Source organism: Euprymna scolopes, chromosome 11 (genome assembly GCF_053919585.1).
Source record: "Euprymna scolopes isolate OS-2025 chromosome 11, ASM5391958v1, whole genome shotgun sequence".
Classification (NCBI taxonomy): Eukaryota; Metazoa; Mollusca; class Cephalopoda; order Sepiida; family Sepiolidae; genus Euprymna; species Euprymna scolopes.
The window spans coordinates 52,471,155-52,485,551 of NC_136492.1; the positions used below are offsets into that span (position 1 = coordinate 52,471,155).

Below are 14,397 nucleotides of genomic sequence, written 5' to 3' on the forward strand. Positions count from 1 at the left end.
AATATATCTGTTTTTCCAAGTCGGTTTCTATTTAACCCATAGTTGGAACCCTAACAGATACTACCACTCCAGGTAAGAGTGGATCTGGGAGCAATGGCAATTAAATGGTAGCTCCACTCTCCCTAAAGCCCACAAGATGGGGGCCCACAATCAAATATAGTTTAAGGTCATATCCCGGACCTTGCAGATCATAGGAGATAAGTGGATAACTATATTAACTTATGACATAGGTGTGTAGAGTTGGAATTTTACTATCTCAGAAAAATACTGAAAACTGAAAAAATAAATTGAAACGATTACATGTCATGAGAAGCTTGGTGATCAATGTGGGATCGATTATATCTTTGACCTCGGGAAACCTTATCACATATTTAGCTCTAGTTTTATAACTACTGCTGAATGGAAGTGATTTTAATGTGTCTGTTACCAGTTATTTGAAAGCATCACTTGTTAGAATAGTTTGATGACAGTTAAAATAAAGAAAAATTTACATTTACTAGCTTTGAAGTGCACTAATTTATAGAATAGTTTAGGCAATTCTCCTCTACTCTCTGTGGTGTCAGAGAAGTTTCGATAAAACTTTGTGTTGGCAAACTTCACTTGTTTAATTCATTAATCATTTCTGAGAAAGAATTCAGATTAGAAGATATCGAGAAACAATATCAGTTACTATTACGGTAGATATACTGTTTTGCTATTTTATAGCAGAAATAGATACGCATAAAGAATTAATATATCTGTATTAATGGAACAGACATTGCAATTTTCCACATAACTGATGTGATAAAATATTTTTTGTTATTTCTCTGACATTATTAATATAAAATGACCAGGAACTGTTAAACAATATCGATTAATAATTTATACTGGAAATAGCTTATACTTCAATTAATCAACCAAACAAATTCAGAAAATGTTACTCAAGTCATAAACCATTAGTTATAGCCAAGAACTAATACTGAAGACGCAAAAGCAATCAAATAGGACATGGCTACGAAGAATTTACGAGAATCCAAATAGCTATAAACCATAATCATTTTCTTAAGTTGAGAGTAGAAATTAACATAGCTAATGCCGTTCTCTACAATTTTGGAAAATTCAATGTGTTAGACATTTCTTAGAAATTATATTAATATCCGTATAAAACATTGTCTTCGCGATTTTCAGAATGCGCTGTGTTTGTAAGGTTGTATTATCATTCTATATAAATACAATAAACACATCTAATATCGCAATTTCAAAATTTAATGTATACTCATTATGTTTACACTAATCTAGCTGAACCATAAGAGTCGCTATTTGTGACCTTGAAAAATGTTCAAACCTTTTTAAATTAGGCCGGTTATATATATATATATATATATATATATATATATATATATATATATATATACATATGCATATATATACATATGCATATATATACATGTGCATATACATATATGTGCATATATATACATGTGCATATATATACATGTGCATATATATACATATGCATATATATACATATGCATATATATACATATACGTATATATATGCATACACACACATATATATACATACATATATACTAACATATATATAAATATGTATATATACAAAGATATGCATATATATGTGCATATATATATATATATATGTACGATTAATAAACATTATTAATAAAATTATGCAATTTCATTTCTTAATATAGGAATACATTTAAAGTATCAATGTGTTATATTTCAAATAGCATCAGCGTTGATAAAAATTATGACGGTTGAAAATCAGGATAAATACACATGTGGGTTATCTAATAGACTGTAAATAGAATTCGAAATTTAATTTGCTACTTCATTAAGGTTTAAAAGCATATTATAAATTTGAATTAGATTTACTACGTATGATGTAATTAAAGTCAGCGCAATTATCCAGTTGATATCTGTAACTTATGCTGTACAAAATCAGTATCTGATTTTTTATCTTCAGTTTGGTCCATGTATCGTTTCAGCATGTAAAAGTAGTCTAAACAATAAATAGTTTTTATCCTTTATTGGATTTTTATTGTAATAGGGGAGGCGAAGTAACTTTGTTTTCCTCACTTACATTTTGTTTAAATTTAAAAAAAAAAAAAACATGTTTAAGAACGTTTCAGAAAGGAATAGCAAAAATCCGTTAAAAGTACGACGCAATCCCAAACAGTTTAAGTTTTTAATATTAACTAAAAAAATAATGCTTCAGAGAACATCGTAATTTAAAGTGAATTTGTACAAGTTGAGAAGAATTTTATACTTAGAGAATATAATTAAAAAGAAAACAAGTGAACCATCCATGGTCCCCTGTGAGTACACAGTGATCGAGGCATCAAAAATGATTAAGATAAGCATTTCTCCCCCCCTATTTAGCCGAAATGTCCCCAGGGGAGGTCAAGTCCTAGTGAAAATGAACAAATATTGCAGTTTTTGGCCTTAACATATGTAAATTGGAGTTATGCACCATTCATAAAAAGAAATTACCACGTTCATCACTCTCCCAACTGATCAAGCCTCAAAAGTCCCCAAAGCCTTATCATATTTGAATTTGAGTTTAGCATCATCGAAAGCTGCTAAATAGACATACACAGAAAATTTTGGACAAATATGATGAAATAGTCCGAAAAATGGAGTGTTTTTATTAGCCCTAAAAAGACCCTGGGCCACAGCCAAGAGTTATCGCGAGGTATAAATAAACACAATTATATAGAAATCAGTTAGTTATAAGTTTTCAGAAAGTTTTATAAAAATCAAGGTCATCAATTTTTTTAATAAGTACAAAAGTGTTTAATCTACGCCACTTCTTGGAGGACAACTGGAGTTTTCCCGGAAAATCCGTTCTGTTACTTTTTTACTCATATAATGTTTAATGTTTGTGCAAAATTTAAAAAAATTCCGAGGCGTAGTTATTAAGATAAGTGCGGACACAGGAACGGACGAACAGACTAAAGGGCAAATGGACAAGGGTGAAACTACAGATCCACCCTCCCTTTGCGTGAGAAACCAAACTAATTCGTTCTCTGATTCTTACATGATTTTAACCTGTATAAGATTAAGAAAATAAAATCTTTCAACTATATAATCATTATCTTTATATGGGTCGAAATATTACGGCTGCGACTGTTACTATTGCCGCGTTTACTGCTAAATACAGTCGAACTGATATAAAGTAACACTAAACATAACGAAAACACGTAATGATTGTTACATAAAAACACAGAATCAAAAAGAAATCCTCAAAATAGAAGACAACTGACAACATTTTTAACACTAAAATTCAACCTTCGGTGTTTAAAACCAACGTGTGTAAACTTGTATATGTACACGGAATTTGTGCATGGCTCAATTAATGAGAACAAATTTTATTTGGGTCGGTAAAACCTTCATGAATTTATTTAGAATGTTCTGGAAAACACCTATTTCATTTTAAAACCATACTTACTCCCAAAATTTTGAAGCTGAACACTTCAGACAGTGCTAATATACATCTTCATATTATCGCCACAATCATCAACGCAGGTAATCACATTGTACCTATTAACTGTGCCTCCCCACAAGACAGTTAGACACCAGGGTCGTTTTTTAACGTGGAGAAAAGGTACACAATAAAAATTGTCTCAGTCGTGCAGGATTTCTCCTCCACCGAAAGAGATCAAGAAATAGAAGTGCAGCATCTGAAGAACAGATGGTATTTATTTGCTCCCCCACCGAGCAAATTAGGCACAAGGCCGATTTTTAATGTGAGGAGTGAAGGGAGGGGGAAGGGAAAAAGGGGACCAGCTCCCGAGAGATGGGAAATGGGAGCTGGTTAAAGGTCAGGCATGTGGGGTTGCCCCCACATCTGGTCTTTGCTAGTCATAGCTAGTCATAGCTTGCAGCATCTGAAGAACAGATGGTATTTATTTGCTCCCCCACCGAGCAAATTAGGCACAAGGCCCATTTTTAATGTGAGGAGTGAAGGGAGGGGGAAGGGAAAAAAGGGGACCAGCTCCCGAGAGGTGGGAAATGGGAGCTGGTTAAAGGTCAGGCATGTGGGGTTGCCCCCACATCTGGTCTTTGCTAGTCCTAGCTAGTCATAGCTTGCAGTATCTGCCGGAACAGATGGTATTTATTTGCTCCCCCACCGAGCAAATTAGGCACAAGGCCGATTTTTAATGTGAGGAGTGAAGGGAGGGGGAAGGGAAAAAGGGGGACCAGCTCCCGAAAGGTGGGAAATGGGAGCTGGTTAATGGTCAGGCATGTGGGGTTGCCCCCACATCTGGTCTTTGCTAGTCATAGCTAGTCATAGCTTGCAGCATCTGCCGAGACAGATGGTATTTATTTGCTCCCCCACTGAGCAAATTAGGCACAAGGCCGTTTTTAATGTGAGGTAAAAACCAGCTCCCCTAAAAGTAGGCAAAAAGGGGGCACTCTGGTTACCAAAAATAATAATTGTCCCAGTATAGAAGGTTTACCCTCCATTGACTGGTACAAATTATCTTAAGTGCAGTATCTGCCGGAACAGATGGTATTTATTTGCTCCCCCACTGAGCAAATTAGGCACAAGGCCGTTTTTAATGTGAGGTAAAAACCAGCTCCCCTAAAAGGGGCCACTCTGGTTACCAAAAATAATAATTGTCCCAGTATAGAGGGTTTCCCCTCCATTGACTGGTACAAATTATCTTAAGTGCAGTATCTGCCGGAACAGATGGTATTTATTTGCTCCCCCACCGAGCAAATTAGGCACAAGGCCGATTTTTAATGTGAGGAGTGAAGGGAGGGGGAAGGGAAAAAGGGGACCAGCTCCCGAGAGGTGGGAAATGGGAGCTGGTTAATGGTCAGGCATGTGGGGTTGCCCCCACATCTGGTCTTTGCTAGTCATAGTTAGTCATAGCTTGCAGTATCTGCCGGAACAGATGGTATTTATTTGCTCCCCCACTGAGCAAATTAGGCACAAGGCCGTTTTTAATGTGAGGTAAAAACCAGCTCCCCTAAAAGGGGTCACTCTGGTTACCAAAAATAATAATTGTCCCAGTATAGAGGGTTTCCCCTCCATTGACTGGTACAAACCATCTTAAGTGCAGTATCTGCCGGAACAGATGGTATTTATTTGCTCCCCCACTGAGCAAATTAGGCACAAGGCCGTTTTTAATGTGAGGTAAAAACCAGCTCCCCTAAAAGGGGTCACTCTGGTTACCAAAAATAATAATTGTCCCAGTATAGAGGGTTTCCCCTCCATTGACTGGTACAAATTATCTTAAGTGCAGTATCTGCCGGAACAGATGGTGTTTATTTGCTCCCCCACTGAGCAAATTAGGCACAAGGCCGTTTTTAATGTGAGGTAAAAACCAGCTCCCCTAAAAGGGGTCACTCTGGTTACCAAAAATAATAATTGTCCCAGTATAGAGGGTTTTTATTTAAATGCTGCCCACATCAGCATTATGTGGCACAAGGCCGGAAAGTGGGAACCCCGCAGGCTCCCCTAAAGGAGGGGCACTCCTGCAATTTTAAAAATTGCCTGAGTAACCCCGTCGGCATTCCCCGGTCGGGGCGCCTCAGGCAGACAGCAATAAACTTGCCCCACCGGAAAGCCCGGTGGCAAGGCCTGGGAGGGTGGACCTCCTAGGTATTACCCAGGCGGTTCCCAGTATAGAGGGTTTCCCCTCCATTGACTGGTACAAACCATCTTAAGTGCAGCATCTGCCGGAACAGATGGTGTTTATTTGCTCCCCCACTGAGCAAATTAGGCACAAGGCCGTTTTTAATGTGAGGTAAAAACCATCTCCCCTAAAAGGGGTCACTCTGGTTACCAAAAATAATAATTGTCCCAGTATAGAGGGTTTCCCCTCCATTGACTGGTACAAATTATCTTAAGTGCCGGAACAGATGGTATTTATTTGCTCCCCCACTGAGCAAATTAGGCACAAGGCCGTTTTTAATGTGAGGTAAAAACCAGCTCCCCTAAAAGGGGTCACTCTGGTTACCAAAAATAATAATTGTCCCAGTATAGAGGGTTTCCCCTCCATTGACTAGTACAAATTATCTTAAGTGCAGTATCTGCCGGAACAGATACTACACTTTGATCTTGGCCCGAAGGCCAAGAAGTAGTCATATTGTAACTCACATAATAACTTATAAAACGCGAAGCACACAGCCACTGACTATTTTAATCCCTCACTGCCGTATGCTCATTTAAAACAAATCAATTGAAATATACTCCACCTTTCTTACTGAGATAGTTCGTCTATTTTAATAGGTCCTGGAAATGACCTTAAACGGTATCCAATAGTGAGGCCCTAACTTTCGGGCTTTGGGGAGTGTGGAGCCACCCTTTAATTGCCATTGCTCCCGGGTCCACTCTGACCCGGAGTGGTAGTACCTGTTAGGGTCCCAACGAAGGGTTAAATAGAAACCGACTTAAAAACAACAAATATATTCTATTAAAAATGTTTTTCTTAAAAATCTTTGGATTCGGCATTAAATAACCTGAAAAGCGTTGATATGCCGTAAAACAAAAGCAACCAACCAACCAACCAACAATCTATTTCAAATAACAGTGACTGTTTTAAACAACTTTCAATGAATTAGAATTACATTGTGCTGAGAAGTTTGGATTACGATGTCCTGGTTCCTGTAATGCACGCCTCCTATACTATCGATTCAAACTATTTAGATATCTCAACTTGTAAATTATTTCTTATGTTTCCAAGAGCTGTAAAATATGACGATTAATCTGTTTTTCTTATTTCTGTAAATTTCTATGTGAAATATATTTACAATATCTCTCTTGTGAATATATGCCTTCTGATTACATAGTTTTGTTTATCGTATTTAGGTCTCTCGTATTCTCACATTTTATTATAAACCCTATGAAATTTTCTTGGAAAGTTACATCCAAAAACACATTGTCCAAATAAAGTATCTCTAAAACTAGTTAGAGACACATCCCCAAAACGCCAGTGCTACAATGATGCATGGTAAGGGAGTATCATCTAATCCGCGAAGCTCTCTTCTTTAAGTCTCGAAGGTTATGAAAAAAAAAACGTGGCCATTTTATTTTTACTAGAATGACAAAAACTATTGAATCTTCCAGCCGCTGATTGCTTCGAATAAACAACTTTTGGCGTAATGTGGTTTCGAGCGATAATCCATGGAATGCAAGAAATAACGACATTTCTGTTATATCTTCCAGTGCGTATGATAAATAAATATTTGTTACAAAGTTTTATTAAAGTTGGACTGAGCAAATTATAAGATAACTAAAAAAAATGTAAAGCCCATCATTGGAAAAGCCCCTTGCTTGTAGTGTTGGTTGGTTGTTTTTGTTTGACGGCATATCAACCCTTTTCGGCTTATTTAATGCCGAATCCAAAGATTTTGAAGAAAATTTTTTAATAGAATATATTTGTTGTTTTTAGGTCAGTTTCTATTTAACCCATAGCTGGAACCCTAACAGGTACTGCCACTTCGGGTCAGAGTGGGCCTGGGAGCAATGGTAATTAAAGGGTGGCTCCACACTCCCCAAAGCCCGCAAGCTGGGGCCTGACCGCTGGATATAGTTTATGGTTATATCTAGGACCCCCATTAAGGGACTTTTACCCTCTGCAGGGAGGCAGTCAGTGTATTCTAATGCCCCCACTATCTTGCTTGCTGGTAGTAAACTTATCTCTTTCAATAAGTTTTAGTTTATATCCACTAATTTAAACCCAATCGTTTACTATGGATATTTATTTAAATGATTTAGAAAAGATACATGTGCATCATTTTGTTTCAAATTTTTTATATGATTTATAATAAGTATTTTCGTTATTGTGATTAGTGTTCCCGTTGAACTTTATTATCTCTTAGCATATGGATCTATGTACCCTCCGACACCCTATTAGGTCGAACACAGGAATCTTCTACGAGCTCTACAATCTGCATAGTTTAATAGAACTCTATATCTAATCTACAGACGGATGAAAAAAAAATTATTGTATCCGTATCGGTTTTGCTGTGGGTGTAATTGCTATTCCATCAAAATAAATGTAATGTATCGTATAAGGAATACAATAATATATTCTGTAAAAATCCAGTAAATATTCTAAGTTGAGATTTGAAAGCATTATCATAAGTAGCGGTCGGTTGTGTTACTATGAGTTGTGAAGGCATACGAAGAAAGATGGTATTTTCTTTAAATAAGTGGTAGTTTTCCAAATAGCTAGCGCTGATCATGAGTCCATACATTTCTTTTAACGTTATTTATAATTATTAAAACATTAGCATATATGTGGAATTGACTTCGTCGATGGAAGACAATCCTATTTGAAAAATACGAAAACCTAGGAAAACAAACTGATAATACAAAGCACCTGATCGATTCTTTTGTCAAGCATATTAAAACCTGATTGGCTAGTCGCCTCTTCAGCAGAATATAAGTGAACCTCATAAAAAAGTAAAGAATAAGTAAACGAAAACTTTACTTGTTTTCTTTTTGCCTTTTGATTCATCTATGTTCCTTAGTGAAGTGGCTACGTTAAAGGAAATTAAACATTAAATCGCGGCACTTATTCGCCTAATTCGTACGTGCCATTAAATTCCGTTTGAATCCGAATTCTGGTACGCACTAGCACGTCTCATATATTCCTAGTATCATACTAGTATGCCCAAACTTTTGTGAAAATATTGAAAAGAAAACGTACAATTAATATAAGGAATCAACCGGGATAGATTAGAGAAAAATTACATAAAAAGATTAAGTTTTCCGTTAAGCAGTTTTCAAGCATGCATATAATGGTGCATTACCTTTTATTACTAATAGACTTTGAATATTAGATGTTTGCTTATTCTTTTTTTTCTGCTTACGATAAATCCGTTTATCACAAGAATATCACTTGAAACAATAAAAGTGAATGCTTATCAGCATAACTTATTTTAATTATTCAAACCCGATAGTGTTTGAATATATGGTTAAGTGACAGTTTTAGTCATTTAGAACTGCTTTAAAGCTCTGCCGCTCACTCATTTTTCGACTAAATTTCAAACAATTGTTACAGTTTATTGATCACCTTCTCAGCTATTTTGTGAAAAACATTTTCAATCTTCGTTCAGTAAAAAACAGTTATGAATTTACTGGTGTTCAAAATCGTAAAAAATAGACGTAAGCTGAGCGCCGTTTTTTATGATGCTTTCCATAGCAACCACGTCGCTTCAGTGACTAGCGTTGCTCCCAATTCACCGCTGTCGCGAAAAGAGAAAAAGTGATACAGACAGAATAAAAGAATTAAGAAGATAATTGGGGGGATTTTATTAAAGTAGACGAGTGTTGTACATGGTTTGACATATGTGAATGTTATGTTTATGGGGGCAAGAAAATTCTGAAATTAAACTAAGAACAAGTGGATTTATTGGAATCCTAAAAAAATCATAAATGACAAAAGAATAATTGCGAGCATGAAAAGTAATATGGTTAAGCTTAAACATGGAAAAGTAAAGGACTGGTTGTTAACACTGGAAAAGGAAAAGACAAGATATTCTGGTAAAAAATATAAATGTATAACTTAAAATATTGCAGCATTATTTTTTAAAAAATAAATTTAAATCCATGTAACCAATTCTTAATACTGCGATATTTAATGTTATGAATTTATTATATTCTTTTACTAGAATAGGCTGTTCTTTTCTTTTCTAGTTTTAACAACTAGTCCTTTATTTTCAATGTTTAAGTTTAATAATATTACTTTTCATGGTCGCACTTATACTTTTGTCATTTATGATTTTTCTAGGATTCCAATAAATTCACTTATTCTTAGTTTAATTTCAGTATTTTGCCCCCATAAACATAACATTCACATATGTCTAACCATGTACAGCACTTTTTTGCTTTAATAAAATCCTCCCAATTATCTTCTTCATGTTTTTATTCTGTCTCTATCACTTTTTCTCTTTTCGCGACAGCCGTGAATTGGGAGCAACACTAGTCACTGAAGCGACGTGGTTGCTACGGAAAGCAGTCATAAAAACGGCACTCACCGTACGTCTATTTTTTTACGATTTTGAACACCAGTAAATTCATCATAACTGTGTTTCACTGAACGAAGATTGAAAATGTTTTTTCACAAAATAGCTGAGAAGGTGATCAATAAACTGTAACAATTGTTTGAAATTTAGTCGAAAAATGAGTGAGCGGCAGAGCTTTAAAGCAGTTCTAAATGACTAAAACTGTCACTTAACCATATATTCAAACACTATCGGGTTTGAATAATTAAAATAAGTTATGCTGATAAGCTTTTATTGTTTCAAGTGATATTCTCGTGATAAACGGATTTATCGTAAGCAGAAAAAAAAGAATAAGTAAATATCTAATATTCAAAGTCTATTAGTTATAAAAGGTAATGCACCATTATATGCATGCTTGAAAACTGCTTAACGGACAACTTAATCTTTTTATGTAATTTTTCTCTAATCTCTCCATGTTGATTCCTTGTATTAATTGTACGTTTTCTATTCAATATTTTCACAAAAGTTTGGCTGTTTTTCTATTGCAATATAGCAATATTTTCTTATCTCCATAAAAAATATTTTCATCTATGTAGTATTTACTATTTAAAACAAGCATAAGTATCGTAAAATATCACAGAAATAACACATGACTGGCGACAGCAACAATATATTCATAAGCCTTATTTGATTTTTTAATAATTCATTTCGAATAGAATTTCTAAATTTTGAGTTTAGAACAACATCAAGTAATATCCCATCGTTAATTGCTTATATGATTAAACTATGGGGGCAGGATATTAGCTACTACGAGTTTTCTAACAAGTGCCCAAATTAATTGACCAGATTTTATCACCAACGTCTCGAGCTGCACTGCGCGTGCAAACTAGCTTTTAGTATGTCAGCTTCCTAACAACGGTCGTACAATCAAATTAACCCTTTCGTTTGGGTTCGCAAGCGTGGGCGCGTGGGATTATGCAACGTTCAAAAGAGTGAAGAAATTAAAAAATCACTCCAGAGACATCTGACAGGAAAGTATTGTATCAATTCCGGTCGAGCACTTAACAAAGGGCAAACGGAAAGAGAACGCATTGCTTTTTTATTTCTAGAGAAACATATTTGAAAGAGATAGACAAGCAAGCGACTCTTCTAATTGACGCAATAAGACGTTCACCTAATCATTTATTAATAAGAAATTAAAAAGTGATTCGAAATCACAAAATAAAAGATATGAACGAAACGCAGGTCCACAATTGTTGCTGTGTGCCTGTCACCCTACTAGGGTAGAATGGAACAATATTAACCATTGAGGACAGTGAATTTGACATATCATTCGAGCGCCGTTAATTCGACACATTCAAGGAAGACATAAAGAAATATTATCCGAGCATCGTGAATCTGAAATATTCCAGTAAAATTTAATGCAATATGATTCGGGCATCATTCTTTGACATATTCAAGGAAGTCATAAAGCCATATTACTGACGCATCGTGCATTCAACATATTCAAGGAATGCACCATACTGTTATGTATTTCAGCATCGAACATTTGACAGCTTTACCCATCTCAATGTAAGAGTATCATTCTCCTTGGTTTATTATGAGTCATTTGAAAACTTTTCTTTTGAAATTCAGATTTAGAATTTGATTTACTTCAAAATTGGCGCGCATCGGCGCTCATGGTGATTCTACTTAGCACAGCTATTAGAACCTTGCGTCTCGTCATTGCGTCATATAAGAAACTTTTAATGATTCTCATTTCTCAATAATATGATTTATATTCACTTCGCTCAATGTGCGCTGGTGGTCCGACCATACAAAGGATATATATTATTTTAAGCGGAATACAGTGAGATGCGTATTATTTATTAATTTAATTTATTGCGCACTATTTGTTAGGAAATCGAACGAAAATAAGAGAGAAATATGTTAAATAATAGTGTAGACATGTTTTACAGGAGGTGTGGGTCGGCTGATCGAATCTGCGGGTGAGTCACGTGATCAGGTTAGCTGGAGTCAGTGAGTTTTGTGGTTAGCCGTAGAGATGAACAGACGGCTTAACAAGTCGTCGCCTCCCCTTTATGGGGGGGGGGCTGACGTGTGCGAAAATAAGACCTATTCCAGCAAAGATATGCACTTTTCATTCTTCTGCGATCGCCATCTAGAAGGTGAATAAAAAACTATATAAAACCATTCATCGTCTTGGGGTGAATAAATATTCGTCCAAAACGGGTTTCCAGTCTCCGTTCCAAGAACGAGATGAATTCCAGGTGGACAAGGTTAATGACGTATGAAGAAGGTATGCTCAAAATGCATGTACCAAACACACACATATGAACATATTAGATATGAATATATCACAAATTGACAGAACATTAGACAGAACACACGACGGTCCCCTTCTATGACAATACACCAGATTATCCTCATCTTTTCTTAGTTGTTTCACGATGTTTCGCCCAACTATTCCTCTGGACTTCGTCAGGTGGTAACCGCGACGGATAGGAACTCTGAATCTCCTGACTGCATCCACTACAATAACCGTCTTCCATGTTTGTTGTCGTCTCTCCACGTTTTGGACAAATAAGTCTTTGGACGGTTTAGGGTAGGATTGAAACCGCTATCTTCAGACAATTCTCACCTGGAACCGTAGAGATTCGTTGTCTCTATCAAGTACGCCACGGACTCCGAAGGGCGATGAAATTTGAATTAACGTATAAAGGGTGTTTATTCCGAAAGCCGTTCTTAACATTGGAGGTTGGGTGTTTATTCTGAAAGGTGTTTTCTTTTCAACCTTTCTATGTTAAGAACAGCGTTCGGAATAAACATCCTTTTGAAGATTAGACAACCGGTGCCTATTGACCATGAATCTTTCTCTTTCTTCATTACTTGTTTTTTTTATAAATTGTTTGGTATCACGAAGATCGTCCTCCTATTGGTTTTCAAATGTTGGGATAGAGTTAAGTGGCACGATTTCGCCGGTACGTTCCACTACTCATGTATATGCAGATTTATGAAGAAAGAGGTGTAATAGCTATGTTTAAAAACGAGTACTGACATATATATATATATATATATATATATATATATATAATATCAGAAAAGTAGATTACTATTGACGAGATAGACCTAAAATTGAATGCTTAAAAATGTAAGATTTTTCGCTCACTCCATCACAGGAGAAAGTATATAATTCACGACACACTTCTTATATGTATGCCAGATTCTATCATAAGACAATGGACAATGCTTTTTTTCCAGCAAAGGTATAATCTGACTATACTGTCGTACTTTCACGGGGTACGAAACATTTAACCATCCCGTATAAATAAAGATGTTTCTATGTAGCTCTTTCGCACCGAAGAGACATTTATAAATCCTCTATTAAATGATATGTTCATTATAAAATCTGATCACGCGCCCCTTTTAAACATTCAGCGCGAGGATCTGCTTTGCTACAATGATAATAAAGAACTCATTTATTCACCAAATAGAATTAATAAAGTGCAATTCAAGCCAACACATTTCGTCGCCAGAGCTGCAGTCTAATAAAGGAAATATACTCTATATCACACTTAGTCGACTTTAACATGATCGTTAAATAGTAATGTAATCAAATACTTAATCTACTCACTCGGATAATCGATTTCTGTAAGGATTTTGTCGCCATTCTACGGTGGTGGCAAGACTCACTCTACTAGTGTGTAAAATCTGCTATAGTAAGTTAGTATAACTGACGTTTTCATCAATAATGGAGCAGAAAAACAAAGAAATCGGAAATGCTAACAGCCCCCTAAAAGTGTAGGTATACCTTTCTTATATTCCTAGAGTAATAGGGTAACGGGTTTCCCTCTAACATCTCCCACTGGTCAATTCCGGGTGGCGGGTAAGTTAGGTGGAATATAAAATAAGTAACGCATGACAACCAACAAAATCAAAAAGACTACAAATTAAATCCAGCTAACAGTACTCATACATACTCTGAATCAGAATCAGAAAACAAAACCAATGATGAAATATTTCCAAAATGTATCGTTTTTGAAGTTTGGAGTCAATAAAAAGCAACACTCAAACAACTTAATCTAAATTATCCTAATTTATCATTGAAAAAAAATAGACCTATAACAAAAGCACATCAGTACGAAAAAAAAAATTAAACAGCATATATATATAGAAGTAGCCAATAAATTCTCAGCAACTACGCTTTAAAACCAACACCATATCTACAACTTTAAAATAAAAGCTTACCCCCATACTATTTGGATCTTTTCAAATTTGATCGCAAATTTATGGTTCGCATTTTATCCGTTTACTCGGACATCACAAATAAAGAGAAAATCCCTTAAGGTAGCATATTATCTGTGAAATTATTTAATATTAAAATGAACAGTATACTCAAATGTTTGTACGCTGGCGTTGAGGGATCTT

At 35.5% G+C, this 14,397-nt stretch overlaps 1 pseudogene; it reads right to left on the bottom strand.

Annotated features, from left to right (window-relative positions):
- Window positions 1-5,956: 5,956 nt before the first annotated feature.
- Window positions 5,957-6,100, bottom strand: LOC145288467 (U2 spliceosomal RNA; annotated as a pseudogene).
- Window positions 6,101-14,397: the final 8,297 nt, after the last annotated feature.